Source organism: Dermochelys coriacea, chromosome 3, assembly GCF_009764565.3.
Source record: "Dermochelys coriacea isolate rDerCor1 chromosome 3, rDerCor1.pri.v4, whole genome shotgun sequence".
NCBI classification, from domain to species: Eukaryota; Metazoa; Chordata; order Testudines; family Dermochelyidae; genus Dermochelys; species Dermochelys coriacea.
The window spans coordinates 73501055-73513257 of NC_050070.1; positions in this window are offsets into that span (position 1 = coordinate 73501055).

Genomic DNA, 12203 nt, shown 5'->3' on the forward strand with positions numbered 1-12203 from the left:
CTGGGGCCTGCAGCCTGACAGATACCAGGCTGGAGTGCCGTGCCGTGCCGTGCCGTGCCGTGCCGTGCCGTGCCGTGCCGTGCCGTGCCGTGCCGTGCCGTGCCGTGCCGTGCCGTGCCGTGCCGTGCCGTGCCCACACAGGAGACAGACCTTCACCTTCTGAAGGCCTAGGAGAGACTGCCTGCTCCATTCCTGGGCAGCCTTTATATAGGGCTGAGCCTGGCCCTGATTGGCTATCTCTTACTCAGCCTCTGATTGGCTCCCTAGCAGGCGTTCTCTGATTGGCTGCCCACCCGCACAGCCTTTCTGGCCTGCTGGAGCCCCCTCTAGTATAGGAGTGAGGCAGCCACCCCACTACAGTAATAATCACATATAACTATGAAGAGTAAATCACTCAATAAATTGTCTCAGATGTGAAATAGGAAAGTTAAATAATAAGCAAAAAAGTAGCAGCTACCCTAACGATTTAAAAGCACTAAGTGGGACTGAGGAAAATTTCCCATCAGAAACTGGAACTTTCAACAGTTACTTTAAACTAAATACTTCTAGCTTAAAAAAAAATTGGTTAACTTAAGAGTTGTAAAATTAACTTTTTAAAAAAATTAGAACTCACTTTGCAACAATTTTGAAAGTTTTAATACTTTCTGATGGTTATATTTTATGTTAATTTGATGGAATAAATTGGCCCCCGGAATATCAAAAGTTTTAACAGAACTCTGTCACTGTACAACACTAAATAGTTAAACATAGTTTGGAGTTTTGAGTATAGAGACCGTGAGCTGATTAGTCCCATGAGAAACACACCATTATCATTTTTATAACCTTTTATCAAAGTTGCAGGGTTAAAAAACAGTTAAAGTGTTTGAATTGTAAAGTATTAAATAAGACTTTCATTTTATCAATATCCCTTATTTCCTTTCCCTTAGTTATAGAGTTTTAATAGGGAAATTCCCCCACTATGTAGTTTTAGATATTTAAAGAAGAAAAAGGCAAAAGTTTAAGAAGGGCTGGAGCTTGTGCTGTTGTTAAAGTTGATCCTGTGTTCTTGAGGACAAGACAAACACACACAAAAAGGGAGAGAAAACAGCAAAGATAGAAAATGCAGCTTCTGTCTCTGCTTCTGACAGTTAGGTCTGGTCTACAGAAGCCTCCAGCTTCATTGCTCAAGGGTGTGAAAAATCCACACCCAGAATGACTTAGTTAAGCCAACATAACCCCCTGTGTAGACAGTGCTAGGTAGATAGGAAAATTCTTCTGCTGACCTAGCAACCACCTTTTGGGGAGGTGGTTTACCTATGCTTATAGGAGAACCCTCCCCATTTATGTAGGTAGCAGCTACACTGAAGCGCCACACTGGCTCAGCTCCAACCCTGCAGCTGTGCTGCTGTAGCATTTCAAGTGTAGACAAGTCTTAATTCACTTCTGGAGAAACACAGGCATAGCACATGTTCTTATCAGTCACTCTGAGATCTGGCTCACTTGTATTATATTGACCTCTTTCTGATCAAAGGCCCACAGTGGTGTTGCAGAAGATGTATTCTTTGTCTGCTGAGCCAGACAACTTAAAGAGAAGGTAAAAGGAGAGAGAGAAAAAAAAGAAGAAATAAGGTCAGGAAGAAAGTGTCAGTCCCCACTTGAGGCAGTCAGCAGTCCTGTCTGCTAAAGGCTATACAGTAACTCCCCACTTAAAGTCTTCCCGCTTAACATTGTTTCAAAGTTGTCGCTGCTCAATTAGGGAACATGCTTGTTTAAAGTTCTGCAGTGCTCCCTTGTAACGTCGTTTGGCTGCCTGCTCTGTCCACTGCTTGTAAAATTTTGTGGAAGAGCAGAGACTTTACAAGGGAGCATTGCACAAGTTCCTCTTCTCCACCTCTTCCCCCTCCTTCCCAGCACTTTCCCCACCACCAAACAGCTGTTTGGCGGCACTTAGAACTTTCTAGGAGGGAGGTGGAGGAGCGGGGAAACACTGCATCTCCACTCTTCCCCCCCCCCAAAATCCTAAGCACTGCCAAACAGCTGTTTGGAAGCAGGGAAGTGCTGGGAGGGAGGGGGAAGATCAGGGAAGCTCTGCATCTCCACTCCTCCCCCTCCCTCCCGGAAAGTTCTAAGCGCCACCAAACAGCTGTTTGGCGGCACTTAGGACTTTCGGGGATGGGGGGGAGGAAGAGCTGGGATGTGGTGTGCTCCGGAGAGGAGGTGGAGTGGGGGTGGGAAGAGGTGGGCCTGAAGTGGAGCCGGGACAGGAAGAGGTGGGCCTGGAGCATCCCCCAGCAAATCGGCACCTGTTCTTCTCCAGGTAAGCTGCTACTGCTGCTGCAAAGGTGCTTCCTAGCATCCTTGTATGCAACAGGCTGTGCCTGTGTGGGGTAAGTGGGGGCACTTCCCAACCACAGTACTGTATAGTACTGTACAGTATATAATGCCTTTTGTCTTCCCCCCCAAAATTTCCCTGGAACCTAACCCCCCACATTTACATTAAAACTTATGGGAAAATTGGATTAGTTTAACATCATTTTACTTAAAGTTTCATTTTTCAGGAACAGAACTAAAATGTTAAGTGAGGAGTGACTGTATTGGGCCCGGCCATACGCAGCAATGCAGGACAATAAGACCTTTCTGGGTATCTGCAAAGCACTTTCTCAGATCTTGGGTCTATTGTTGGGGTAGCTTCCAAGACCTTTTCCACTCAGGTTTGGTCTTGTCACTCAGATTCCTTTATTTGGCATAAAGTTAAGTTGAATTAATTGGACTCAAGGATACGGTGTGTGTTTAGAATGTACCACACATCCAAAGTTACACAGCAAACCTTTTAGATACATTTTCACATTACATTGCATTTACTATACGTTGCACCACACATTTTGGGATTGTCTTGGTCACTTTGTAGTTGTGTTCTACCCATGCACTGTCCATGCATGACTTACTTTTTACCTCATGTTATGTTCCAGGCTTATCTTATCCAGAGAAGGAGCTGTTGTTGTTTACCTCAAGCTTTATCCCTCCTCCTGTGAGTAAGTGACTGAGAAGGTGGTACAGATGGGGTCGAAAAAGCTGAAGGATAGGTGAAGCCATGGCTGACTCCCCTGCTACTGTGCGCTCCACCCACCCCGACATACAAGCTATCTGAGTTTTCTGGATGTGAGAGGGTCTATGCAACATCTTGGCAAAGACTGTTGCAGCACTTTTCCCTCCAGACACATGAGTGGGCTTCCGGAGGAATTGTGCATCAGAAGGATGTCTTGGAGGTATAGTTATGCACTGACCCATAATAAGGACTGAGCTTAAAGGTTCAATCTAGCCCTAAATAGACACCTCTAATTTTTTTAGTATTTTTAAACAAGATTTTGAATTTTTGCATACATATATTCTCAAGCGGTATTCATTGTACAACACAGCCCTTATGTAGTTAAATCAGTATTAAGAAGTCCCCACTGAAGTCAATGAAAGTCCAAGTTAAACATCAGTGGCATGAGATTGCAGTAAGATATTAATGTATTACAATGGGATTTTATGAGCTGTGACTATCTTCAATTCTTGCAGAAAATGCCAAGGGAAACTTTTAAAATTTAATTTGATCTCTATTTTAACAGAATATATATTAGAAATGCCACCTAGCTTTTATATAGGGCTTTTTTCATCCACAGATCTAAGAGATATCTTAGATCCACAGATCTAAGATAAAGTATCATTAACCCTGCTTATAGATGAAGAAACTGAGGCATAGAGAAGTGAAATAACTTGGCCAAGGTCACACAGCAGATCAGTGGCAGGGCGGGGAAGGAATACTGGGTCTAGATCCACAAAGGAATTTAAGCTTCTAAGTCCAAAATTTAGATCCTCAAACTCCCTGTTCATCTGTTGTTGTCTAACCCTGTGGGTCCCCAAGTTTTTGCTTGAAGTCCCTTAGGTGATGTTGCTGGGCATATTCACAGTCACTTCAGTTCTGACAGATAACATCAGACTGGCCATACTGGGTCATACCAGTGGTCCATCTAGTATCCTGTCTTTTGACTGTGGCTGGTGCCAGATGCTACAGAGGGAATGAACAGAACAGCAATTTCAAATTATCCATCCTCTGTCTAGACCCAGCTTCTGGTGGTCAGAGGTTTAGGGACACCCAGCACTGGGGTTGTGTCCATAACCATGTTGACTAATAGCCATTGATGGATCTATCCTCATGAATGTATCTAATTCCTTTTTGAACCCAGTTATACTTTTGTCCTTCACAACATCCCCTGTAAATGAGTTCCACAGGTCGACTCAGAGCCCTTGGCCATTATCTTTGAAAACTCGTGGCGAACGGGGGAAGTCCCGGATGACTGGAAAAAGGCTAATGTAGTGCCCATCTTTAAAAAAGGGAAGAAGGAGGATCCTGGGAACTACAGGCCGGTCAGCCTCACCTCAGTCCCTGGAAAAATCATGGAGCAGGTCCTCAAAGAATCAATCCTGAAGCACTTAGAGGAGAGGAAAGTGATCAGGAACAGTCAGCATGGATTCACCAAGGGAAGGTCATGCCTGACTAATCTAATCGCCTTTTATGATGAGATTACTGGTTCTGTGGATGAAGGGAAAGCAGTGGATGTATTGTTTCTTGACTTTAGCAAAGCTTTTGACACGGTCTCCCACAGCATTCTTGTCAGCAAGTTAAGGAAGTATGGGCTGGATGAATGCACTATAAGGTGGGTAGAAAGCTGGCTAGATTGTCGGGCTCAACGGGTAGTGATCAATGGCTCCATGTCTAGTTGGCAGCCGGTGTCAAGTGGAGTGCCCCAGGGGTCGGTCCTGGGGCCCGTTTTGTTCAATATCTTCATAAATGATCTGGAGGATGGTGTGGATTGCACTCTCAGCAAATTTGCGGATGATACTAAACTGGGAGGAGTGGTAGATACGCTGGAGGGGAGGGATAGGATACAGAAGGACCTAGACAAATTGGAAGATTGGGCCAAAAGAAATCTAATGAGGTTCAATAAGGATAAGTGCAGGGTCCTGCACTTAGGATGGAAGAATCCAATGCACCGCTACAGACTAGGGACCGAATGGCTCGGCAGCAGTTCTGCAGAAAAGGACCTAGGGGTGACAGTGGACGAGAAGCTGGATATGAGTCAGCAGTGTGCCCTTGTTGCCAAGAAGGCCAATGGCATTTTGGGATGTATAAGTAGGGGCATAGTGAGCAGATCGAGGGACGTGATCGTTCCCCTCTATTCGACACTGGTGAGGCCTCATCTGGAGTACTGTGTCCAGTTTTGGGCCCCACACTACAAGAAGGATGTGGATAAATTGGAAAGAGTACAGCGAAGGGCAACAAAAATGATTAGGGGTCTAGAGCACATGACTTATGAGGAGAGGCTGAGGGAGCTGGGATTGTTTAGTCTGCAGAAGAGAAGAATGAGGGGGGATTTGATAGCTGCTTTCAACTACCTGAAAGGGGGTTTCAAAGAGGATGGCTCTAGACTGTTCTCAATGGTAGCAGATGACAGAACGAGGAGTAATGGTCTCAAGTTGCAATGGGGGAGGTTTAGATTGGATATTAGGAAAAACTTTTTCACTAAGAGGGTGGTGAAACACTGGAATGCGTTACCTAGGGAGGTGGTAGAATCTCCTTCCTTAGAGGTTTTTAAGGTCAGGCTTGACAAAGCCCTGGCTGGGATGATTTAACTGGGACTTGGTCCTGCTTTGAGCAGGGGGTTGGACTAGATGACCTTCTGGGGTCCCTTCCAACCCTGATATTCTATGATTCTATGATTCTATGACTGCCGCTGACTATTGAGCAGATGTTTTCAGATAACTATCCGCAATGACTTCAAGATCTTTCACTGATAACAGCTAATTTAGATCCCATCATTTTGTATGTATAGTTGGGATTATGGTTTTCAATAGGCATAAATGTGATTATCAACATTGAATTTCATCTGCTGTATTCATTGGTCCAAAGAAAGAATGAGAATGACTTTACAGTCATCTTTGGCCTTAACTATGTTGAGTAATTTGGTATCCTCTGCAATTTTGCCACCTCAGTGTCTACTCCTTTTACCAAATCATTTATGAATATGTTAAACAGCACAGGTCACAGTACAGATCCTTGGGGGACTGAGCTGTTTACCACTCTCTACTGTGAAAACTGACCATTTATTCCTACTCTTTATTTCCTATCTCGTAACCAGTTACTGATCCATGAGAGGACCTTCTCTCTTATCCCATGACCATTTAGTTTGCGTAAGAGCTTTTGCTGAGGGACCTTGTCAAAGGCTTTCTGAAAGTCCAAGTACATTATCAATTCACTTTATAAAAGTTGTGTTGGCTCTTCCCCAACATACTGTGTTCATCTGTGTCTGATAAATCTGTTCTATGGTTTTAACCAATTTGCCTGGCACTGAAGCTAGGTTTAGTGGACTGTAATTGTTAGGATTGCCTCTGAAGCCTTTTATTAAAAAAAATAGTGCTTTATAAACTATCCTCCAGTCATCTGGTACAGAGGCTGATTAAAAAGATTAGTTACATACCATGGTTAAAGGGGCAAAGAGTCTTGTGGCACCTTGTAGACTAACAGACGTATTGGAGCATAAGCTTTCGTGGGTGAATATCCATTTCGTAGGATGACATTCACACACGAAAGCTTATGCTCCAATAGGTCTGTTAGTCTATAAGGTGCCACGGGACTCTTAGTCTGGATCTATAAAAGCAGCAAACACGGCTATGCCTCTAATACTTGATACCACAGTTAGTAGTTCTGCAATTTCATACATGGGTTTCTCCAGAACTCTTCGGTGATTACCATCTGGTCTTGGTTACTTATTGCAGTTTAATTCATCTTTTTTTTTCAAAAACCTCCTCTAATGACACCTCAATCTGGGACAGTTTCTCAGATTGGATTTAGACACCTAAGGAGTTAGACACCTAAGGAATATCTCACACAAGACACTGGTGGTGGCAGCAACAACCCTCTTATCAATGGACTTGGCAGAATTTGATTTTTATTTTGTTTGATTTCAGCAGATAGTATTGATGTTTATTTTTAAGCATTTTTCAAAGTAAAATGTTTTCACAGCTGTGAAATTATGGGGTTTAAAGCTTTTTTAAAATTTTTATTTCTTTAATTTTTCTACAGAAGTGGAAAGTTGAGAGGGGTCAGACAATAGAGGGTCAGACAATTATTTAATGACAGTAGACATTGAGATTCAAAAAGTTAAAGCTTTATAAATTAAAATACATTGTCAATATCACATTAAAATATACAAAGTAAATATCCTTAAATCAAAAAAAGAAAAGGAGTACTTGTGGCACCTTAGAGACTTTTCTTTTTGTGGATACAGACTACCACGGCTGCTACTCTGAAACCTATCCTTAAATCAAACTCTCAAATTCTAAAGCAGCTTTTTTCTTTCTTTGCCTATCTGTAAGTTTATCACGGATGGAATATTTTTCAACTGTTTGTGTTTATATGGTGAATCAATACAATAATCAAAATCAAATCTTTCCAAGACTACTTATAAAGTCTAGCACAGTGGTAAGTGCTCTTACTCAGGTTCAATTCCCTCCTCTGCCTGACACAGAGTAGACAAGGTAGGTGAGGTAATATCTTTTATCGGTCCAACTTCTTTTGGTGATAGTGAACTTACACAGTATGCATTTGAACTCCCACCTCTCAGTTGAATGCCCTAACCACGGGGCTACGGGTTATTCAGGGGTGGAGGTTTCTCAAACTCTTCTGTTGAACCTGCTGCACTTTGTAAAACTAATTAAATATTCACTGGTCCAAAAAAAAGTGAGAATGACTCAATATCCCAGAAATTAGGGCATTCCCCTTGGATATACAAGGCCCACTTTTAAGTCCCTGCTCCAATTACCATTCATACAGAGTAGAAAAGTTTCAGTAAGAGAATGAGAGAAACCCACCCAAAATATCTCACAGCCCAGTGGCTCGGGCACTTTCTGCTCTGTAGGATCTGTGGGTTCAAATCCTTCTCCAGGTCAGGGAGAAAGAGGAATTGGACCTGGGTTCTCACATCCTGGGTGAATACTCTAACCATTGGGCTACTGGTTATAAGGGGTGGGACCACCCCCATTGCTACCTTGTTCGGGGTAATTGGCCTCTGAGAATGCATGCTGGATTGGGATACAGGCTGGATACAGACCGGGAATACCTATCTTGTGGACCCTAACATGGTATAAGTGTGAGCTAGGCACTCAGGTGCTGAGGAAAAGAGGACCAAAAATATCACAATGACTAAACAGACTAAAAGAGGCGGTTAGCGACAGACATCTGTTAAACTGGAAGTCAAATCCTACTGAAAACAGAAAGGGGCCTAAACTCTGGCAAGTCAAGCATAAAAGTATAATTCGGAAGGCCAAGAAAAGAATTTGAAGAGTAACTAGCAAAAGACATTTAAAAAACTGCAAAATCTGTGTTAAGTACATCAGAAACAGGAGGCCTGCCAAACAATCAGTGAAGCCACTGGACTATTGAGATGCTAAAGGAGCACTCAAGGAAGGCAAGGCCATTGCAGAGAAGCTAAATGAATTCTTTGCACTGGTCTTCACTGCAGAGGATGTGAGGGAGATTTTCCTCATCTGAGCTATTTTTTTTAGGTGACAAATCTAAGAATCCTAAACAGAGGTAGGCACCTAAATTCAGATTGAGGGAGGTACTTGAAGGGGCAAGATTTAGGTCTTTGGTGCTGCCTAATGGCCAGCTTAGATGGATCCCCACTCAGCTTGCTGGCTTCTGTGGATCTCATCTGTGAGTGCTTAACTCTCTTCATGCATTGTATAGGGAACCTGGGTGTCTAACATGGGGCTGGGGATTCCACTAGGAAGTAGGGCACCTAAGGTTAGACATTGCAATGCTGAGCCTGAGTGCCCTTCCTGGATCAAGCACCTTATCTACTGACTTCCAAATATAGAGTTTCTATTGCGCAAGTCCCACTTTAAAGTGAATTCTGCTTTCACTAGATTCACTTGAGAAAATCCTCATACCTTGGAACCAAATCAAGTTTCCATTAATTAAGCTAATTGACACAGCAGATTTAGCCTATTTGACTATTCATGACTACAGGGCAATTTTTTGGGGGACAAAACCCTCAGCCCTCAAGTGTTTTAAAATCCTTCCTTGATTTTTTTAAAAAAAGTATTAAAACAACCTTTAAAGGTGAATCTGTAAAGAATAAAAATACACTGTAGTAACAGAGGCCGTGTTATGCAAACCCAGTGTGGTGCTTGGAGGGGGCTTGCAACCACTCCCAGGAGCCTTTTGTGTAAAATTCTGCCACCGAATTGAAGTCAGGATTGGGGTGATTTTCATGTGTCTGAAAGAATTAAATTATCTCTGCCTGACAGACTTAGCCCCAGGGCTCAAAATACATTAAAGAGAATTCTTTTTTGGAACAAACCAGACCCTGTCATGATAGGAATTTAAAAAAACAAGATGAAGATATGCTTGGAGTCACTTACAAGACATTCATTTCATCCATGCTTTAAAATTACACAAACTGAACACTATGCTACAAAATGTGTATTTTTCTCAGAAACAAGGATTAAAGTTTCAATCAACTGCATTAAGCTCTCTTGCATCTGACTCTATTGCATCTGCTTCTAACACATCTGCCTCTTTTGCTTATGGTTATGAGAGAGTATTTTTGTTTAAATGAATAGTTTTCCAGTCTCTCAGTCCTATTCTCAGCCCACATGAGCATTTAGGCCTTGTCGACAAAAGTCAGGTTTCATTGACAAAACAGTGGAGGTGTACACACAGCAATGCTCCTCCTGCCAATTTAAAGCTATTGCTATGCCAACCTTGATGAGTGGCATAGAGTTTTTTGTGACAATGCTGAAGTGATGCAGTGCCAGCGTAGACACTGCATTTGCTTATGTTGCCCTAAGTGGCCTCCAGGAGGAGTCCCACAATGCCCATCATGATAGCTTTGCTAAGCAGTTTCTACTCTGCGGCCCTACAGCCAGGTACAGAGTCATGCACCTCTTCCCCCTTTAAAGCTCCAGGAATTTTTGAAATTCGACTTCCTGTTTGCTCAGCGTGGACAGCTCACATCTCATCTTCCCAACTGGCCGTGCTGGCTTTCCACAGAAAACACATTCCCATCTGGAGTACACCAGAGTTGCTGAGTCTGTTGGAAAAGGAGGTTGTGCAGTCACAGTTCTGATCCAACCGTAGGAACTTAGTCACCTATGAGCAGATGGCTCCTCACATGGATGAGAAGGGGCACAAAAGGGACAGGCAGCAATGCTGTGCTAAGATTAAAGAGTTGAGGTAGGCATATCAGAAGACAAGAAAGGCCAACTGTTACTCTGGTGCGCTGCCGAAAGCATGCCACTTCTACAAGGAGCTGCACGCCATCCTCGGTGGTGACCCCACCTCCACTGCCAAGAGCCACATGGATATTTTGGGGAAATTGGAGGCAGTGGCCAGTGGAGTCAACCCCAAGGATGATGAGTTGGAGGAGGATGTGGGACAGGCGACAGGCTTGTCTGGTGGCATGGTAAGCCAGGATCTCTTTTTGACTCTGGAGGGGTCTAGCCAGTCCCAGGACTCTGGCTCTGGCGTGCCTGAAGCAGGAAAAGGGACCTCTAGAAAGTAGTCATTTTTCTTTGATAGTGCATGTTTACATGAGGTAGGGGTGTCCTTTATTTTGTTACATTTTGCACATGGGAGAAGAGATCAAAATTTAACATCACTAGGTACTGTTTTGTATTCCCCTGTGCAGTTCCACAGTGTGGGCTCTCCGAAAAAGTTTAAAGCGCACAGAGATCTCCCAGGAATCCTTCACAGAGATCTCTAGGAAGCTCTCCTGCAGATACTCTGCAATCCCCTGCTGACTGTTTCCTTGGCAGAGGGCAGAGCTGCTTTATTTCTTCCCCCGTTGTAGGAAACTTTGCCATGCCAATCGGCAATTACTTCTGGTGGAACCAAAGCAGCACACAGGGAAGCAGCATATGGACCTGACACGAAGATGCAAGCATGCAGGAGATGCACTCTTGCATCTTCAGTTACCCTCAGTAGTATGATTTCAGCTTCAATCACCCCCACCTGTGAAAACTGATGCTAGTAATCAGAATAGTGTCTCTATGCACTTGTACTGATCCCCTTCTGAAACCACCCAGATTCTTTGTCCAGTATTGCACCACCATGTTGTGTGCTTGCCAAGGGAAAGTGAGAAAGAGGTGTAGAACTTTTGACTCAAGACTGAGTGCACACACAATACTGATTCTGTGTATTGTTTGTTTTGTTTCTACAGATGTGTCCTTTAAGGCCAGCACCTATACATCAGCAGAGTGCTTCCATTAGATAAAGAGGCAAATGAGCAGGAATAAGGAGGGCATGTTTCACAAAGTGCTTCAATCATCAGATCAGGCCAATAGCGAGCACAGAACATGGAGAGACAAATGAAAAACTAGAAAGAGTTAGCCAGGAGAGGAGACAGGGCCAGGAGTGGATAATAAGGCTCATGGAAGACTATAGATGCTGAGGTCCCTGACTGCTCTGCAGGCAGAACACATGCATATTCAACTCCCCCTTCATCCCAGACAGAACTGCCTTCCTTGCCTCCACAAACACATTCCTCTCATGTTTCCTGCCCATTGCAGTATACCTTGCACTCCACTCCTAGGGACATTTTCCATAACAACAGCTGGACTTACACAGAGCTATGAGATCCTCACTTCAGAGAGTGCTGCTCATTGTCATGGCCCTCGTAAAAAACGTTAATCTGTGTATTGCTATTTAATAAAAATTTAGGCTTATTATTTAGACTTATTTAGGCTTAGATTCTTTATTTGTGACCTACACAGGTTGGTGGCAATAGAAATTTATACCCAGGGACAATCGGCACATTTGCGGATTACAATTAACACTTAGGCAGGAATCATTACAGAAATCATTCAATGGGGCAAATAAACAATGCTTGGCTCAATTCATTACATTACTGGTGCTCATTGCCAAAATGCTGCTTCAAAGCCTCCCTGATTCAAATAGCATTCCCTTGAGCCTCTCTAATCGTCCTGGTGTCTGGATGCTTAAAATCAGCTACAAGGCAATCCACCTCAACACTGCACCCCTAGGGAAACTTTTCCCCTTGGTTTCACAAATGTTATGCAGAGCACAGCAGGCTGCTATGACCATGGGAATGTTTTCCTCATTGAGGTCTAACCTGCCAAAAAGGCAGCATTAGCAACCCTTTAATCTGCTAAATGCA